The sequence below is a fragment of the Passer montanus genome, unplaced genomic scaffold, assembly GCF_014805655.1.
Source record: "Passer montanus isolate IOZ18808 unplaced genomic scaffold, ASM1480565v1 scaffold23, whole genome shotgun sequence".
In the NCBI taxonomy this organism is placed as follows: domain Eukaryota; kingdom Metazoa; phylum Chordata; class Aves; order Passeriformes; family Passeridae; genus Passer; species Passer montanus.
This window is the reverse complement of record NW_024366926.1, coordinates 5,931,811-5,952,915: the sequence shown is the minus strand read 5'-3', so window position 1 is coordinate 5,952,915 and position 21,105 is coordinate 5,931,811. Positions and strand designations below refer to the sequence as shown.

The following is a 21,105-nucleotide window of genomic DNA, read 5'->3' as shown; positions in this document are numbered from 1 at the left end:
GAATTGGAAAATTATTGGCAAGGAAAGAATAGCTGAAAGATTTTTTTTTTCTGAAAGAATGCTTTTCCCCTTGGCCACCCCTCCAAGGCACTGAAAATGGGAAAATCTGTGTGAGTAGAGAAGTTAAAAAGTGCCTTTCAGTAATTCAAGTCATGTGTGTTTTATGAACTTTGAAGAATTAAAATATCTTGCTGATGTTGAAAACGCTTCTACATTGGTAAATTCCTGGGCTTTTAGAACTTTGATTCCCAGGAAAAAACCTTGAAACATGAGGATTTATATCAGCAAAGCTCTTTGTGCAAATACCACACTTCCTTCTACAGGGGTAAATTCTAAATCCTGCAAAGCTCTCATAATAGTCCCCTTCAATCTGAGAGATTTCTGTTTCATGCACCAGGTGAGTGCAATTATAACTCTCCTAGAAATTCTTCTATTAATGTTTTCTGCTTGTAGTTTAAGGTAAAGAATGTTTCCTTACCTAGGCCACTACTCAATTATTTGAACGCAGTTTTCTGGAGCTGAGATGTCCTTATTGGGCTACAAATCAAAGACGTCTTTTAAAGACATTTATCAACTACATCCTGATTGTGCAAACATAAGTCTATGGGGAGCCAAGTGGGTGCAAAACATCCCCCTGACAGAGAAGTCTTGCCCTCTTAAATTCATCTTTCCCAGGCTGATGATTGCATGGAAAGCACCATGGAGAGCACCAAAACCAAGCCACGCCACAGAGCAAAAGCAGCTGAGCATCTTGAATTTCTTTGGACCTGGTGTTCACAGTAATTATTTAAACACAAGAAATGCATTACTCTACTGATGTCTAACATTTCTACAAAGTTTAACCTCAAAGGAACAATGAATTCCCCACTCCAGCTCAGCAAAAGCTTTTTATGTGATCAAAAGGTAGAGAACCCATTTAATTATTTGTGGTCCCATTTTCCTCCCCACGATATAAATCTGGCCACATCAAAGCAATCACATCCCTGTTGCACTGATGACCCTACTAAGACTGAGCTGTCACTCATGTACCACTAAGTCAAACCTGTCAACTGCTCTATGACCACTAAGCTAAGACCAAATGACTTCACCAGTGGCCCCTGGGCTCCAACAAGCGGAAAATAACATTGATCTTAATCAGATCAGACACCAGCTTCTCTCAACTCTGTCTCAAAGTCTATTTGATTTCATGCTTCATTATAAAATCAATTAATTGTTTCATTGCCTAGTTATTTTATGTACTTCTTATGGAATATATTGTGTTGATATTCAAAAGATTGCAGGCACAGGATATTTTGTATTAGCCACACACAGTAAGAATGGAAAATAACATTATTTTTAAGAGATGCAGCACATGTAAACCAATGCCATGAATGAGTTCACCAGACCATCCAAAGCAGTGTGATCAATTGTACCGGCCAGGGGGCCTTTCCTGAGTGCCTAAAAGCCCTGCTTTCACAGGGCCTTCACGACCTGTGACAAGGAGACAAGTGCCATCCACAAATCCATCCTCAGCATCACCTTTTGCCAGTGCACAAGCACTTCCCAGCACGAGAGCTCAGTCTCCTCAGAGCTGAAAGCAGAAGCAGTGAGGTATTCTGGAAACTGAAACTAAGCATGAAGCACCAAATTAATGAATGCAGACATTAGAACATGCTGGACATGTGGAAAAGTTAGGCCATGATGAGGTCCTTTTGTGGCTGTGCAATAATGATTTCATTTTCCATGCAACTCATAAATGTGAGTGGATGTTTACGGAAAATGGAATCATTCACTCAAGCATAAGTTTCCTAATGAGGGTGATTTTAAAGGAAGTTATTTACAGTTTATTCTATCAAGCTTTTCATTTACATCTAGATTCAGTAAAACACTTAGCCATGATGAATTTGAGATACAGCTCCATGAATCTATAATTAGAAACATTAATTTCAGACAAATAGGATTATAACATTAGCAATGAGGGAAAGAAGTTGTTAAGATTCAACCCTCCAAAAATATGCATATATCTTTCCCCCTGCAGAGAGTATTGCAAGAGATGTGGGCTGGAAAACTGCTCTTCTCTTTTTATATTAATTTTTGTCCCAGTTGCCATGGACATATTCCAAAGAGTAGTTTGTCTTAGCTTTCCTGATTAAGTGCACCTATAACAACTTTTTTTTTTTAATTTAATCCTGGATTTAATTATGTATAGGTTTATCCAATATTCCTTACACTCGTTCCTTGATAACCTGTCATGTTCTCTTCTTCTGTGATTTAGAAACATTATTTAGCAGTGGCACAATGACATTAACCTTGCCATACTTTTGTAAATAATTGGTGACAAAGGTGTCAATGATTGACAGAAGCCTGTCTTGCAGCTATTTTGAAACCATTCTTTATTCATACCCAATCTGTAGAAGCTGCACTCAGAGCTGAGCTCCACCCAGAGCACAGTATCCCACTCTTGATGCTGACTGCCAATAATTCTTTCAAAGAACATTCGCCAGGACTTAAAAGAGGCAGATATGGAATAGCTTGCTGCCTACAGAATGACATTTCCCCCCTTTTAAATCAGAGTAGATTTATATCTCCTCTCACATTATTATCTTGTTTACTTGATATGATGGCAGCTTTTGATGGTTGAATAATTTCAAAACACATAAAATGTTTTTTTGAGTCCTAAAGCCCTGCCTGCGTACAGGGCACATCCAACACACCTGGGCACTCCCAAAGGCATCCCACTGCCTTTGTCAGGCAGGACATCTCCTGCCAGTCAATCTGATCAGCCCCACAGACCTGGATTTAGTCTGGCAAGCACTCTCCTGCTAATCAGGGAAATGGCTGGAACTCCAAGTGACTGGCTGCTTTTCAAAAAGCCAAGTAATATTTACCCAGAACTCAAGTATTCAAGGCAGAAATATTAGTCTCAAATCAGCTTACAGTGTCTTATGTTTTAGGTGTTCCTCTGTCTTTTACACAGAAGCTGCTGAAGTCCACAGTGTTTCACCTCCTCCCTGATAAGTCTGTGTCTGTTGGTCAGGGCCTCATTTCTAGCCATTCCTGGAAAGTGGTCCTGACATAAACGCTCCATTTCTTGTAACTTCTTCACTATTACTCTGTTGTTCAGTGTTAGCACAAGGCCCCAGAAGCTGCATTTACCTGCACTGCTTACCTGAGAGAAATTGCCTTAATCCCACCCGTCAGACCACTGAAAACCCCAAGTGTAAGCTGAGGTCATGTGGAGGAAAACCTCCTGCAGCAGATATGTCCCTGTCCGTGTGAGGAGCACACTGCAGTGCCTGAGTGCTGCCAGCCTGCTCTTGAGGGACACCAGCTCACACCCTGACTCTCCAAGGGGCCTGGTATGTTTGGCATGTTGATTAAAGCCCTACCTACCATGTTGGAGTGATATGTTGGTAGTGGGAGGTAGGAACGGTGTAGTAAATGCCAGATGGGAAGCACTGGAAAACACAGTCTGAAAGAACTGGTCTTGCTCTGAACACCTGAGGCTAGATAAGCCAATTTGGCAGGTCCTTAGCTTCTGCAAGAGGAAAACTATTTTTCTGGAATGAGGATAAGTAAACATTTGGACTCACCAAATTACTGATAGCTTCCATTGAGTTAGGAGGGATATTTTAAGTTTCTATTTTTTAAAAATCTATGTGCTATTAGAAGAAATTTTTATTTAAATATCAATTTCCAATATTTCTCTGAGGTATAGAGGTCTAACATAGCTAAATTACTTACTCAGCACTCTTTGATCTCTTTGCTTGATCAATACTTACTGCTAGAAATAAGTTAAAATGTTTCTTCTGGTAAATCTATTTACGACACCACTTTAATGAACTTTCATCACACTGAATATATACAGCACTCATAAGCTGAGAATCATATTTCCTCATGTGTATCACCCATAATAAGGTGACTCCAGACTCCTGCCCTCACTATTTTGGAATCAAAGAGTGATTCAGGAATTCGGGACTCACTAAATAACTCTCCCATCCTGTGACTGGGAAGAGAGTCATCAATTTCCAACCAAGAGAAAAGGCCACTTTCAGGACTGTGCCCCAACAGGGAAGAGGAGAAAATATGAGTCACAAGGCCAGTGAGTTTAACATTGATGAACTGTCTTCTCTATTTAATTTATGAAAAATTAACATCACCATTTGGCACTGCAAGGATGTAATGTAGGAATAAGTGGTTTAAATCCAACTTAATCATGATGAGGCCATATTGTTTCCACATTTCTGTTGTGTATAGCATTCAAAAGTCTCATGCTGAGAGCTCATATCAAGTGCTACAGAAAAGGAAATTGCACAACATCCTCCTATAATAAGTCCAACATTGGCATAATTTACTTAGGTATTCCAACTTTGCCCACAGAACAGCACAAGTCCACAAACAATTTAAGATTGTTGCTTCCAGTGAGTGTACCTTCACCAGCCCCAGTCACGGTTCTGGGCAACCCAGTCTGAGAAAGACATGGACTTACTGGAGCGGGACCAGCCCAAGGTAGCAAAAGTATCTAAGGGACTGGAACACCTGCCGTGTGGAGAGGATGAAAGAGCTGGGACTGGTCAGCCTGGAGAAGAAACAGTGGATATACAGCAAAGCACATGAAATTCCATCCTCAGTATTCCATCAAGGATACACCATTTAAACTCTAAAGGTGGTAAAACACAGAAACAGGTTTGGAGCTTTTAAAAACCCAACTGGACACAGGCCTGCTCAAGCAGACTGCCTTGACTAGCAGATCTCAACAGATCCCTTCCAACCTGAGCTACTCTATCATCAACACCATAACCTGCAGCAGCAACACTATAAATGTAATTTTTTACTGCTACATTCCTGCACAAGTCACATCATTTTTGGTTGGTCTGTAGTTTTCATTGGGTACAAGTAACTCCAAATAGTTCAAATCAATTACCCTCTAGTTGGGGATAACATGAGAAAATGAGGTCAAAGACAGCTTCAGCAATGGAACAAACATGTCATCTGCTTTAGTGGTCAGCTGAAGTGTTTGCAACCAAAGTCATACAAAGGCCAAAACCTCCGTCCAGGATGCTAAAAAAGATAATCGTTGCATTGCCTGTGATGGCTTTCAGTTCAGTTCTCTGCTCAGGAGTAGAAGGATCTATGCAAAATAAATCTTGTGAGAAAGTATAAACTGTGCTACACTTTGAGAATGCGAACTAAAATCTGTTCCCTTAATTTCCCCCCCTAAGAATGCAAATAAATGCATTCCTGAGCCACTGAGTAACTAAATCAACAAATGATTTTCTGAAGCTGACAAAATTTTACCTTGCTTTCAAACACTAATCTGCACATACAGCTACTTCCAGGTAAACTCTTACTGTACTTTTACTCCAGAGCACTGCACTGTGTCTCAAGTCAGGTCCCTAAAGGCCTTTTTATCAGAAGCTAACTGATCCATCTCAGGCTGGAACGAGAAATGTCACTTTTCAGCTTCTACTGGGGATAGAAACCTCCACAGACAACTCAGAAAAGAGGGATCCTTACCTCACTAGCTTGATTTCATAATCTGTGGACTCCTCTGATCTCCTTTGTCATGAGAATAATGTTTGATTATGGTAAGAGATCAGCAGTAATAAGTGTAGGCAAACAACAGAGCTCCTCTTGCTTTTATAGCAACTTTCTGAAATGAATTTATATCTTTAATTTCAGCTATTTCCTCTACTTCAACTACTAACGCATCACCTTTCAAAAATTTGCAAAGTGTGATGCATCAAGAACACAAAGCTACTTCTATTTCTTTAATATTGTGGTTAAAAAGTCAGAACTCTCCAGTAATTTTGCTATGTCTTTAGAGGAACAACAGCAGTGTATTACTGGAAGCCTGTTTACAGGCAGGTTTAAAAAGTGAAAGGGACTTAAGTTTAGCAAAATCCTATCAAAAGTAGAAATTTCAAAACAGACAATACTCAGCAGGGAGTATTTTAATACGGAGGAGGAGATGTACACAGTGTGGTGAACACATTCTGTAATGTTTACTGCACATATTTTGCAATGATAAAGAGAGAGTGTTCATCACTTGAGAAGACTCTACACTTTTCGCACAAGGCACAGAAGGAAGTGTGACAGCATCCTCTCCTGTTGGGAAACACAGCAATGAAGGACAGGATAAAAGGGAAATGTGACCTGAAAGAACTCAGCAGTACCTGAGTTCTGGGTCTCCCTCTCAGGCATACAACAAGTCTGCAATCCTGCATGCACACAGTCTCTCAAATGCCTCAGCTTTCACTGTGACTCTGCAACTCCAACCACCCCCTTCCAGTGGGGATCTGTCTGAGCTGCTGCCACTGCTGTGTGAGGGGAAAGCAGCAGCCCTTGCTATGTGTAGATCACCAGGGAGAGCAAGAGGGCTGTTAGACAAGGTTGGCTTAAGTTACTTCTAAGAAATTCAGGAGACTACCTGGATGAGCAAAACCTCCCTGATCACTCATTCAGACAGGTCATGAAATTATTAAAAAATAAGAAACTGCCTACAGGCAACCTGTCAGACTGACAGTGTAATGTCTGGGGTTGCATCAATACCTCTGCTTTACCTTTGGGTACAAAAGCAGGCTGATGCAGACCTACATCTGACATTCAACCCCACCCCAACAACCCAGCCAGATCCTTCAGGCTGCTCCTCTCTTCCTCTGAATCAGTGGAAACAAAAGGGAGCATTGTCTGGACAAGTGAATCATTTCACGATGACTCCCAGAAAAGCTCCACAATGGAACAGGAAACCTATGGATACATTATCTTGTCTCACTTTCTTGTCTCAGTTTACCTCTTATCAGATTCTCATTGCACCCTTGCAGAAGTACAGTGATTATTTAACAGTATCTACTGGGGGGACTCTCTATTGCTCATGGGCTGCTGTACACTCACAATTTTGATGCCTGGCATAGAATGTGTCAAATGATGTGCCAGCAGTAAAATATCACTACATAGGTCACAGCATCAGAACAATTTGCAGGTAAGAAATAATCTTATTTATAAAAACAGTAAAATAAAAAAAACATCATGGAGAAAAGGACAACTTACACAGGTACTTAAAACTCTTGGAAAAAAATTATCTACATTTGCTAAGAAAAACACTGATAAAGATGATGTTGCAAAAGCCTTAAGATTACAGCAAGTATTTTGGACAAACATAAAAAACTTGTAGTTCAAGCAAGTTATACCTTCCTACAATTTTATGAGGATAGACAGAATAGTCCAAAATATGTTCAAAACAAGTACTTTAGCATCCAAAGATTTTTTTCCTTTCTGCATTAGACAATAACAAAAATATCAAAGCCTACAATAGGATAGAGCTTGTTCTTTTTACTCAGTGCACCTGCAATTTTTGTTCTGTTTTCCATTCTGCTAGCAAAGCACTCACACCCAAACACAGAACTTTTCTGTTGAAATGCAACTGTACTTCTCTCATCCTCTAAGTCATTTAATGCTACTTACAGCAAACAGGAAGGGAGAACTGCTCTGCAAATACCGCTGCAGTTTATCACTAAGACTTTCTGTATTTTGAAATCAACAAGAACACAAAATTCTATAAATGTAATGACAAAATATGTGTAGACCCTTTACAGTGTCACAGTGAACATTTGCTGGAAGGATGAAGTCAGTTATATGGCAGCATCTGTCAAAAGCTGGAGGCTATCTATTAACGTTAACTCCTGAAAGTCTACAGAAAAGGACAAGAATATATAGTTGAAGGAACAGTGGCTGTTTGAAAGTTTTAATATCTCTCAGAGACTGTTATGCCATCCTGAAAAAAACACTGGAAAGCGGAGGGCGGGCAGCAGTGGCTGTTTGAAAGTTTTAATATCTCTCAGAGACTGTTATGCCATCTGTATCTCCTGAAAAAAACACTGGAAAGAGGAGGGTGGGCAAAAATAAATGTTTTCACAATATCATGATTGATAGAGTACCAAGAACTCAAAACCAGAAACCTTTTAGGAACAACTCACCACACAGGAATCGTGCTCATTTCAGGCTTCCCTTGATGAAGCAATAAAAGTACTTGTTAACCTTGAAAGTCCCATCTCTGGAAAGCATTTTACATTATTTTCTCTTATGTTGAGAAGAAAAGAAGGCAAACCCAGGAGTCCTGACAGAGTAAGCTCGGGTCTCCACATGAATTAAATCTCAAATCACTGAAGTTGATGAATAATTTTGCACTGGTAGAAAATTAGTTTTAGATTAGTTCATTTTACCCTGAAGAGACTTCCACCAGCTATGACACTTTCCTCAGTGCCATCGCTGCCACTTTGGAAACTGCACCAATTATGAGTAAATGCCTGTGGTTGCTTGTTGCTGATGGACACGTCTTGTCTACCCAATGTATCACATGCTTAATAACACCTCCAAATATCTCCCCAAAGCTAAAATGAGCACATTACTAGAAAAGACAGAATTTTTTTCCATTTTGTCTCTACAGAAGCAATTTGAAGAGACAGTGCAGTTTTGCTCTGCTCTTTCATATTGACCACTATGTCTGGTTATCAGAGCTGGAGCAAGGAGCACAACTGCTACTGAGAACTGCATTTTGATCCAGATCACCCTTCCAGAACATGCTGCCGTGGCTATTTTAGGCATTTGGCACTTGAGAAAAAGCCAAAGGCAATCCCTGTTTCTCTCCCTGAAGAACTTCCCCCAATTGATTCTCATTCTAATCGTGGCCAGTTGTTAATTTTTAATGAATTTTGTAGTTTACATCTGTCTAACATCAACCAAATGTTAGCTCCCATTCCCTTCTGCTGCACTTTAAACCACTAAACTAAAGACACTGCTTTATTCTCTGGCCCTGCAACTGCTTCAGAGAAGCACAAGACAGAGATCAAAAAGTAAAATATTTACAACTACCTTTAGAAATGGCCTCCAGGTCTCTGCCCCTAGCTCTGTGCTTCTTTGCTTTCTGTGGGCAAACTAGGATTTCAGCTGTCTACCACACACAGTTACCTGGGGATTGCACCCTGAGCTTCAAGCCTCTGAAAGCAAGCACCCTTGAAGACATGCCTGCAGGACTGAACACAGCATCCCCCCAGAAAAGGCTGTGAAGGAAAGGTTGAGGCTAAGGATTGCACTGTGGGTCAGGGCAGCACATGTCAGCTGAAGTCCCTGAGAGCCCCAGCTAGACAGAAGTGTCACCTCGTGCTGCGTGTGGCTCACGCACAGCACAGTCACATCATCTGGCAGCACAGGGGTGGAGCTGCACACGTCTAAGAGCTTCAGAAACCACCCCAGAGATGAAAGGAGCAAAGAACAGAGGAGACTAAACCTCTCTAACATACCTACTTTACTTTTTCCATTGCCAGTAGAAATTTAGACAAAGAACACCTAAGTAATGTCTGCTTAAACACCTCAGACTATTGTTTAATTCAGGGAGGAGAACAACAGCTAGCAATCCGAATGTGGGATTATTTTTATTTGAGAAGCTGAACATGCAGAGTTCCTTTCTCTTTAAGCACAAAAGAACAAGTAAATAATTTTCTTGCTCATAAAGTCATGGCAATTTTCTATTCTGTTCATCTTGTAATGACTTCTACACTCCAGCTTCCCTGTTTTTGAGTTCAAATTTGTTTCTGGTGCACAAAGATTTACTCCTTCTTCCTCTTGTCTGTGCAATAAGTTCCAAGAACTACCTCAGTCTATTGGCATTAATTCTTCCTGCAAATTTCTCCTTAATCAAAAGAATCCAGTGTTTTAGCTAGACAAGTTAATTTGTCATCTGGTATTTTAAATAGTGTTTCTTAATATATATTATAGTTCCTCTAACCTCCTTCACCATATCAATACACTGGGGACACAGTAAGTTTCAGAGGTGGGCTGGCTGTGGAACTGGCTATGTTCTGTCATCTGGACAAAGAATACAAGCATTCCCTTCATGAATTTATGTTGGATTTACCAGTTCTGGATTCCATTGTGATTAGAGAAATTGGTGTTGCAAAGTCCTGCTGGAGCCACAGGGCAACAGCATTAAGGCTTAGACATTGGTCCCTTTGTCCCAATCACTTTGACAGATCAGCCCCACAGACTTCTGGGAACAGAAGACTTCTCCTACAGCAATAACTCAGAAAAGAAAAAAAAAAAAACCAACCCACAACAACAAACCTCCCCAAAGATTCCCCCCAAAAGAACTAAAAAAAAAATAAATCACAAACAGAACCAAACCAACCAACCAAAAACAACCAAACCCAACCAAGTTTTTAAACCACATTCTTCTTAATCCACTTTAGTTTCCTTGAAAGCAATTGTGATACCTAATGATTCATTTTGTGGAATCACAAAGGATGGCATGAAAGGACTGGATTTTTTTAAGAAGTCTCAAATTTCACTGTGTTGAAGTGAATGATTTCTCCTGGTTCATCCCTCCAAGTGTGTATCTATAAACAGGTCCTGTGCCTGCTCAGGGCTCCCTGGGGGCTTCTGAGTGGGACTGTCCAGTACATGAGATGAAGGGACTGCATGTTTTTAAGAAGGCTTCCCTTTAAAAGCTTTTATTTGCTTGTTAAGTAACACATTTGTCTAATGTTATCCCTGCTGAAACTGATGTGGATGGAATCAGGCAGACAGCACATGTTACACTACATTATGAGTCTTAACATTTCACTAATTGCATTGACCTATTTCTGTGAATCACAGATTATTCTCCTGCTCATAAAGCACATCTGATTCCTTTACGTAGTTGTTCATGCAACGTGATACAATTGCAAGGGCCCACAAGGGTGAAACCTCATGATTTATCTCTCCAAGTAAGCAGACAGCATCCCCAGATTTCATCAATACTTTGACCTCATGAACAAAATGAGGAACAAAGCTCTCCTATCTTCTGCAACTTGTAGAGCTATTTATTTCTTAACTTTTCCTTCCCTTTTAAACAGAGATAACAAAACGTTAATTGAAATTAGAAAAGCAGCTGATCGGCTCTGACTTGGCCATGTGGTTTTTCATTTCCACAACAAGTTTCTGCAGGATGTAATAGAAAACAAAGCTTCAATATAGGGACCTCAAGCGGGCAGGGGTCAGCCATCAGCTGACATACCAAGGACCTCCATTTAGTGTCTCTGTGCTGAACTGCCTCTTCTGAATAGATGAGTTCTCTGGCTAGTCATCAAGAATTTTTACTTAATTGTCAGGTATACACATAACTCCCTATGAGCTGGGAAGCGTGTCCTCTGCTAAAGCAGAAAAGCTAGTGGGATAAATGTATCCTACAAGGAAACTGTCTTTTTAAGCCTTGGCCAGCTTCTCATAAATAGAAATGCTAAGATCAAGTAAATAGTCTGCCAGCTAGCTCAGGACTGAGCATTACATATATGAAATGCTGAAGCAAACACTAGAAAAGGCAACTCCAAATGCTCCAACTAAATGGGTCATTATGATCCTGCCCAAATTCCCAATGGCAAAACCAGCCCCTGGGATGAGAGTCCACAAGTCCTTACGCCAGCTTCACTGGACTTTGGATCAGAGTCTTTCATATTTAAAAAAACACCTGTAGCTGTGAACCTTCCTACTTAGGAACAAAGCCAAGGGACCACTTCTGAACATGAAGTGTGCCTAACAGACAGCTCCTTATGGCTCTCTGTGTAGTAACTTGAAGATGCATCTTTCAGCTGATGCTTTTCACAGGACACATAAAAGCTCCCTGCTGCCAGGAGCAGAGGGGAAAAAAGTTACCAGCTAAACTTAAAACCCCAAAATTGCAGGCTTGTCTGTAGTTGATTACTTCTCTAAGCTTCAAAAGCAAATCTCATTATTGCTCCTGTAATGATCTCATTGATCATTAAGCATAACCTTTTTCTAGAGCTACAGTAACACTGGAAGGATATTTGATTAAGAATGGATAATTTCTTTTAAACGCATTTATGAATCTTCTATATATTTTTAACAAAATATCACAAAAATGTAATGGACTATGCATGAGCAGAGCAAGCTGCACATGTAGAAACATGCTTATATTGACACAGTGTTTTCAAATACACTAACCTTTTTAATATTTAAAATTAGGGGAAAAAAAGGCAACAGAAACATTAATTCCCAATAAACTTTAAATGTGTCAACTTAAAAAAAAAATAAATACCTGTTACTTTCAATATTCCACCCAGCATTTCTTTGGTCAAAAGCGTTTGCAAACTTAAGCTGCAAAAGTCCAACATTAGGTCTTTCTGAAGGTGTACTTTTCTGGCTGAATTTACTGCTTGCTAAAAGAGAAGACAAATTGCTCTATTACATATGAACATAAAAGACCAAGTGCCTTTGCTGCATTTGCAGGTCTAGCATTTTGCAGGCCTAATATCCTTCCTTAAGTGACATAAAAATGATGAAATTTGTAATTATTCACTTCCTGTATCTTATACTCAATGTTAGTTTGCTCAAGTCTCTAACAGCAGCATAGCACTATAATTTAAAAAAATAAAAAACAAGGCAGAGGTAGGTGAGGAAATTACTTGGGAAGTGAACAACATGACTATATCTAAGTTTACAGTGAAGCTTCTGACTTCAGTGGATTTATTCTCTTGAGTGGATGTATTTCTCACAAAAATAGGTGCACTAACACCGGATTACCAGTCTTGATAAGATGGCCATGTTTCGTGAAGTGCAAAAGTTGACTCACCATAAAAAATGGTTGGAATTTCCCTCCCAGCAGAGAAAAAGCTGGACTGTGGCGATGTGCTTACTCACATTGCAGCTCTGGGGAGCTGGAGTTCCCCAAAGCAAGATGTCAGGAATCATGGCTGTTTCTCCTGGCACATGCAGGCAACAAACTATCTCACCACAGAGCCCTGCAACAGAACACAAGCCACTTCACGAGATACCACATTTTGTTTCAAACGTTCTGCTTAACTATCAGCTCCCAGGCACAAGGTGGAGCAGCAGCTGGAACAGAAGAGGTGGGGATGTTCTGGCCACTAGTCAACAGGCAGAGGGATCCCTCAACTCTTGGGAGTCATGGGACAGGATATCTGCCTGGAGTGTACTGTGAATGCCCTGAAAGAGACATCTGCTGAACTAAATCTTGGATTTAAATTTAATCCATCTGAGTTCCTCTGCATTTATCTAGGGCTTTCAAACCACAAGGAGAGCCCCCACGCTGATGAAAAAAGGAAATGTGCCATTGACTTAATGTCCTCACTTCCCTGTATAAAACACACAGAAAACATCCTTTCACTGACTTGGTGACTCCACACAATTGCCAGGTATACACCCACAGAGCTGTCCGTGGGGATCAGCTGACCATGAGAAACATTTATGTTGCTCCATGACCAAAACACAAATGGGCAAGAGGTCAGCTGCTGAGTCCTGAGGCAGCTGACTGCAGCTCCTGCCATTAAAGTGCCCCAGGAAAGGTGTTGGACATGAATGGATGTCTCACACCCAGGTTTTATACATGCTTCATTTAATACATCATGATCTTGACTGGTCTGCTCTCCCATCCCTGAAGTTCCCAGAAGCTGGACAGAGGTGAAAGTTGCTTTAGGCAAGGAGCCTCATGTAACAGATGGATACACAGTCCCAGCCTGCTTTGTTGAACAGTTCAGCCAATTTTTCATGCCGTCATCAGCAGTTGCAGGCCAAAAGGGCAACAGAAAGGGAGAGCTTAATCTGTAAGAAATCATCAGCAAATGAAAACAAGGTTAGATCAGGTCAGTGAACTACTAACTTCATTATTTTGAAATTGTATGCACAAATCACTTCCCATTTTAGAAAGCAGAGGAATTTATTTGATAACTCACATGCATTGAGCCAAATCTGGCAGAAAGGAAGAATTACATTTTCTTTCAGAGAGCCTACTTCCTGATCATGTAGAGTTGTACTTAGCTTGAGTGATAGATGTCCCTGTAAATCCCACTGTCTGCATACCCATGCTCCTGCCAGACCCTAAGGTACTCAGAGCAGCAGTGAGGGGAGGGAATAATGCCTGCCCATGATGCATGGCCTGAGGGAACTTCCACTGGACAGGGACTCATTTACCCATTCAAAACAGCAAGTGAAAAATGTGGTCCCAGCACACTCCTGTCACAGGCTGGAAATCTTTTCTCCCTGATCTACATTAAAGATTTCCTACAGCAAAGGGAAAAAGAGGGTTTCAGTACCTTGTCAGTCATTGAAGGTATAATTGTAGCATAGAGAAGTATTTCTGTTTCATACCAACTGAATGAATTGAACTCTTGCAGTGAAGGTACAGTTTTAACTCATTAAATGGCTCACAGAGAAAGCAAAGGTTAGATTACCAGTGTGCTTAGTAATGCTTTACCATGTTTTTACTGGTAACCTTACCAAGCTGCTGTCTGTTGAAAACAGCTCCTGGAGAATAACACCTTCTGCTTCCCTTTGAGGAGGCTGAGAACCAGATCCCACAACTTGGTGCTGTGTTCCACTCTCTGCTCCAAATTAAAATAAATAAATAACGGTTCCTAGTTGCTCAAAATTTGCAAACATTTATAAAATAAAATTGTTTCAAATTCCATTTGCTTTAGAACCATAAACATTCCTTCAGTTTTCTGCCAATGAAAAGAGGAAAAAGTCTCAAACCACTTCTCTGCAACTGAAGGAACTGTTTTACCACATAGAGGCTGCTTTAACACAAGTCAACAATAAAAAATTGATGAAATATGGTATTAGAGCACTTGAAACTTTACTTTTTGGGATGCACTCGAAACCACCACCTCCAAGGTGACATTCTGGAGAAGAGGATATTGAAGCATGAATCTGCAGCCAAGGCAAATGTGAAAGCATGGAAGTGCCACTACCAAGGCAAGTCTCAGCAATTTGGCTTATCATTCAGTTTACATTGGTCCCAATTACAAGACACTTTGGGGCTCTTTTAGTAAATTTTTTTCTTAGCTGTAAAGGCTGTTGGTTTATGAAAACTCAGCTGTTTACATCAGGGAAAAACATATACTACATGAAAATTATTTGCATATCATGTACTGCAGCAAATGATTAAGAGTGTGATCTACTACCTCATGCCAAGAGATAGTGCTTTGGTTAGCACCACTCCCTGCACCTGCAGGGAACACACAGAATTGTTTATTGCCACAAAGTGAAGAAAGCCTCAGAGCAGATTTGTGTGGTACATGTCGCACTACAGCAACAGAAAACTTTGCTCCAATTCTGCTGCATTCTGGTCCCATTGCTCAGAGCAGAGCAAAGCAGAGCAACATTGAATGGACTTTGCTAAGGCTGAAGTACAATGAAAAGGAGAAAGAAAAACAAACAGAAAAGCACAACATCAAAACCACAACTATAGACGAGAAGCAGTAGTGTGACAGCCATAACTACAAATGTGCATTACTCACAGACACAGTTTGCAAAAATCCTTCTTCACTGATAACAAAAAACTCACCCACCAAAACCAACCAAAACCACTAACTTAAATCACACTTGGTTCTTTATGTAAAAGGCTTAGGAGCTGGCTTTTTTTTACTTGGTGCGTTTTGGAGTGTCTCCATTTGCAGCTGTTTGAGGCATTCCTCTATAAATTGATCAAATAGTGTGGGCTTCACATTAGTTAGAAATAACCTACCAAAGACATTACTTGACTTGTTCCACACATTTTACATTTAGAAGTCACCATCTGACTCAACTCCTCATGCCTGTCTTTTTTATTATTATTATATAGATCCAAATGCCACTTTATCACTTTGCTTTGAACGAAAGCCAAGAAATTCCAGTATGACCCGCGAGCCCCAAGTCAGCAAACTCGCTCGTTATCAGGAACGGGGCAGATACCGTGTGTGTGATACGGGGGAGGAGAGAGTCCTGCAGGCGGTCATGGGAAGGGGGTGGTTGCATATTTAGCAGCCCGTGCCCGAGCTCCGCAGCCTGTTCGGGGTCGGCGCTCCGAGGGAGTCCGGGGCACGGAGGAAGAGAGCGCGTCTCGCCGCACCCGAGTGAGTTCTGTCTCGGCTTCTCTACCAGCCCAGCTCCTCTCCTTCCCCTTGCTTCTTCTGATGCTACTCTGCCCTCCCTAGGCTACCGCTGCCGCGGCTGCGTGCGAGGTCAGTCTGTCAAATTATGCTACGTGTAGAGCACGTCCGAGAGTGTTTAATTTGTAGAGATTTGTTCGGTTTATTCAGCCTGACTCTCTGAGTGGTGCTAGCGGCAGAGGGGAGCTCCCTGCGGTGGCTGCGAGTGTAACTCAAGCACCCCATCTGTGCACCTTCCCTGCTACTTCCAGGCCTCCTTAAACTCTGCCTGCTGCACTTAGGATATCTGTTCGACTTCGCTCCAAATTGTGAGCTGCTTTTCCAGCGGCAAACAGGCAGGTCACTGGCATATTGTAGAACCGAGCCGCTCTTCCTCATCAGTGTCTCGCTCAGTCGGTGCTGAGCTACATCGATAATCAGGCTGCGAGTCAGGGTACTTGCCAATAAAGTACCGCCGCCTCATCAGCCAAGATATCAGAGGGAGGAGGCTCTGGGAATTCTGCAGGGAGTTCTTAGTAAGTGAAAATCCACTTAAAACCAATATTCCATTAGATGTAAAGGCTGACTAAAATGTCTTCACTTACATAACCCAGGTAAATCTAGGCTAATGTCAGAAAAATTAGATTAATTTTAAGCAGTGCCAACCAATTATTCTAGGTCATTTTTGTGCACTTTTCTGTTCGTTTTTCAAATTCCTGTGTTCTAAACCAATGGATTAACATACTCTGGTCCTAATTCCCACAGTCATTCTACAGAGTAAAAATCTCCTGCATCTGACTCCACTCACTCAATTTTTCTCCTTATCAAAGTCAGAAGTGTTTTTGCTATTTGTCTTTTACTTCACAATGATACTCCAAGTAGCCATTGAGGACTTTTTTTCTTTCACTGTAACTGCTATCATTTTCCTATATACATAATCCTCCCACACACATTTCCTCTGTTAAAAGCCTTCCCTTGTTCCCTGTTCATTTCAGACTATCCAAGCAAACAAACCGTAGCTATAAAAGTATCTTTCCTGGGCTTCTGTACTCATTACAACTGTTTGTAAACACAAGTACTTTTATACTCAAAACTTGCAACGTTTGTAAAGAAAAAAAGACACAGAGGTCTTTTTTAAGTTTACTTTTGTTCATCCTTTTGTTTCATTTAATCCAAAACAGAATCTACCTCTCCCTAAAAATGTGCACGTTGTGTAAATTACTCCCTTCTGCAGACCCACACATGCCCAGGCACACAGTCAAATCTATTTGTATAGAAATAAGACGGAAGCTCTCCAGATTTTAAACTGAAAATATACACGAAGTAATTCTTACAAGAGTTCTGGGTTCCTGCACGAGCAAGCATGTTACCCAGTGCAGCATGCGCTTGTGCCACTGCCCAACATGCTCTCCTGCTGTTATGTGTGCTCATAACATTTCTCATTGCTGTCTGTCCCACCTTCTCTTGAGCAGCTGGAAAGCAGAAGCGTTGAATCTGATGCTCATTTTCAAAATATCCTTGACCAAAATCTCACCAGAAAGTAATTACACTGCCCAGGAGCCACTGACAGGGCTGGCACTGGGCTAGCAGGGGGCACAGGAAGCTATGCTCATTCACACCTGCTGGAGACTTACCGTATATGCTGCAAATCTCAAACAGGTGATTTTTTTTAACCCATTTTACAGTTAGTCCAAGAAGCATGAGAAAAAAGAAAGAAGGGGCAAAAAAGTTGGCCAAATCCCACACGTACATTTCGAGGCAGTCTGCTTAAACTTACATAAAACAAGCCACAACAATGAACTGAAAAAACTGAAATGCCTACTTTTGAATCTCTTTAGAAGTAATTAAAAATGGAGTGATTTAGTAAAGAATAAGCTTGAGATGGAAAAAGAGAGAAAACAAGGTCATTCCGTGATACCAGGCTCAGTGTACTATGCTTTGTATTTGTAGCAGATGCAAAGAGGTTAGGCAAACAAAGGTTTAAGCTGTCTCACTAGCTTAGTTTAGTTGATGTATGACAAAAAAGAATGTGTGATTTGTAATTGCACGTCTCAGCCAAAGGACAATTTTTCCGTGCCAGGCACACAGCAACTGGGACTGCCCCAGAGCCAGACTAGCTGCTGTTTCCATGAGAAACTGGCACCAAACTGCCTCTCACAAAGTACTTTCTACTGAAGTGTAGGAACACACAGGTTAGGGTTTTACATACTGAGCAGTTTGTGACTGTAACTCAAGAGTCCTGCGCGTTTCTCTCTTATGGCTGAATTTGGGTGGTCCCCAGGCTTCTGGCGGGGTGTTGCTCAGAGCTGTAGGTCCCCACTTGGCACTGCTGGTCCTCTCAAGGAGACTGACAATGCCTGAAGAGCACTTTAGCAAGGTTCGGTGTCTCAGCTTCACTCTGGCTAAGAAAAAAAAATCAAAATATCCAAAAATACTCGAGATCTGTGCTCCATCCCACTGTACTGATGCCTCCTGGGCACAGTGGTCTGTGCCAGGTACTTCAGGGCAGAGCAGGAAGACCCCAGGAATTTGTGACCAGGGCATGTAGTGGGTGGTACTGGAGAACTCTGCAAAGTGAATAAAAACCTTTCCCAGTCAAACCTGTACTTGCTACAGGGATCATATACAGTGCTTAAAATCTAATACTTTCATGCATAAAATTTTGGGGTGTTTTCAGCAAATTATACAGTAGACTGATGATATGCAACAGGTCAAGCGCAAAGTAGTTTAGACATTCAGGGGGAAGGATTTGGTGCTTGTACTCTCCCTTGCACTTATACCTGCACTCACAGCCACACATGGCTGGGATAGAAAAAAAAAATACCACATTTTCACATCCAAGGAAAGCTGTTAGGTGGCCAAGACAGTTGTATTACAAAATTTTGTGCTGGACAGGCTTGAGATCTCTCAGAAGATGAACATGATTCATCCTGGCAAAAAGCAGCTGGCTTTGGAGAGCCAGCTAAACAATACAGAGCTACGCTGCTCCCAGCTGAGCTCTGAGCTTTGTAGGAATATTATTAGGTCATGCTGATTCATCTGAAGAGTGCAGAGAGAGATGCAAGGCATGAATTTTACAGCAATGACATGGGGTTGGCAAGGATTAAGATTATTTAGGCTTTTGTTCTGCCACAAAATGCTTCTGGGAATTCTTGAAACATCTGATGTGGAAATAAGAGGAATTTAACTACTTAAGTAGTTTTTCCTGAGAAAGGATCCTAACCACTGTTTTGTCTGTATCTTTCCTGAGATCTCTTGCAATTTTATTTGCCAGTATTTAATGGTCTTGGGTGTGCAATTTATTAATCTAAAAGAGGCTGCACAAAACAATTTCAAAAGCTGTCTATGTAAAACTGGGACCAAGTATCTTCTTGGTAGATAAATCCAAAGTCTAAGGATCAGACAGAAAGCATAGTCACCACAGATGCTCAGGCTCTAAAGGGAAGGGTGTGGCAAGCCAGGCAGACTGAGGACACGCTGCTGAGGTGGCTGGGCAAAGTCCTGTCCATCACCACTTCCCTGCCTCCTTAATCTTGCTGACATGTGAGAGTTCCCTCATTCACTTCAGTTGAAACAGGGTGAACTTTAGATATCTGAATTAATTAGGATCAGTTTGATTGCAGTTGCCTGAGGGGCAATCACAAACTCAGCTCAGGGAAGCCCAGTGGGATCTGGCATTCTCCTTCAACAAGTCTTGACAGTGGATACCCATTCACTGCCCATTCACGCTGGACTCCCACTTTAAAAAAAAAACAACCCTTTCATATCTTTTTAATCTTCCTCTTTTATGATACATTGTGTTTATTAAAAAAAAAAATCAGCAAAAAACCAAGTGGGTTTTTTTCCTGTGTTCTTGAAGGATTTTTTTGAGTTTTGATTTTCCACATCAGCAAATCCAGCCTGAAGCTTCCTCGGAGAGATAACTGCTTTAAGGTCTCCTACAGCTCCTTTTTTTTTTTGTGTTTTGTTGGTTTTTTTTTTTTTTGTTTTGTTGGTTTGTTTGTTTGTTTGTTTTTTGTTTTAAGCCCACATATTGATAGGTCAGGATTTGCTCAGACAGTAGAGTTTTACTCATCAGATCACTTAAAATACTTATAACCATTAGTGCTACTCAATACTCTTACAGTAATGCCTTAAAACCTCTTGTAATTTTAGGTTGCAGATTTCCACCACAGGTCACAAATAAGCAGCACAGCAGGTGCATGCACATGCAAAATCCTTCCAAAAAATAATTTAAAATCTGTAGTATGCTCTAAGTGATCCAGGTGTCTAACCTTCAAAATCATGCTAAGAAGTATCCATTATAGTTGCAATTCGTTATTTCAAAACTTGACCCTACATGAAATTCCATAAACATTTACTTCAGATGATTTGTGTATTAAGAAAAGGATGCACAGATTTTTTTCTCTTTTCTTTCCAAGGTCTGGATTGCTATCTGGCTTAGAAGTCTAAGATACCAATTCCATATGTTTATTTTCTATTACTGGACCAGAGTGGGAAAAGAGACCATCAATTTTCAGAAAGAGAGTCTATGTCAGACTGAGAGCTGACAGCAAATAGAATTACTTACAGTTTTTAATTTTTTTTCTGTCAAAACAGACTGCTGTGGAAATCTTCCATTGGAAGACTTGCAGTCTTCCATCAATCTGCCAATATTCTCTAATCCTTTTCCCCAAAAGGATGGGCAAAAAAATTATTTGCTTTGCTAAAAAAAAAAAAACTAATAAAAACATATTTTGCAGGAAAAAAAACCTACACAAAACAAAACAAACAAAAAAAACACCAAAAAACCAAAACTAAACAAAAACCAACCCAAACTATTAAATCAGTACTATTCAGGCTGAAAACATCTCTTAAATCTCTAATATTTTTTCACTCAAGGTAAAAAATTGAAGATATTCCTGCAGCAACCAATTTGATCAGTAACCAGGAGGAGTGCAGCACCACACACCTGCAGGCAGGGCAAGACTGCTTCTCAGATGGTTTCTGCCTTTTCAACACTGCTCAAACAGGATAATGTAAACAATTATGCCTTTCCCCAAAACTTTGACTGTTATCTTGGTTAAATAAAAAAGGAAGAAATACTGCACATGGGTATTTTTATCTTTCCTACGTTGTGCAGTTTATACAGTTACAGCTGTGGAAGCTTTGCTTTACTTGCCTCATACAGTAACTATTTTTGTCTCTCTGGTTCCTTCCTCTGAAATGT

The 21,105-nt window shown here is 40.7% G+C and overlaps 1 protein-coding gene across 6 annotated transcripts in view; it reads left to right on the top strand.

Annotated features, from left to right (window-relative positions):
* Nucleotides 1-15,748: 15,748 nt before the first annotated feature.
* The window catches only part of HPGDS (hematopoietic prostaglandin D synthase), a 30,180-nt gene continuing 24,823 nt past the window's right edge, over nt 15,749-21,105 (top strand). Inside the window, exon 1 of one of the 6 annotated variants that reach the window (XM_039710459.1) lies at nt 15,749-15,881. The gene's annotated coding sequence lies outside the window, so the exon portion shown is untranslated. Of the gene's footprint in view, nt 15,990-21,105 lie in introns of all 6 variants that reach the window. The other 5 variants (XM_039710460.1, XM_039710462.1, XM_039710464.1 and 2 more) reach the window with 5 other exon arrangements.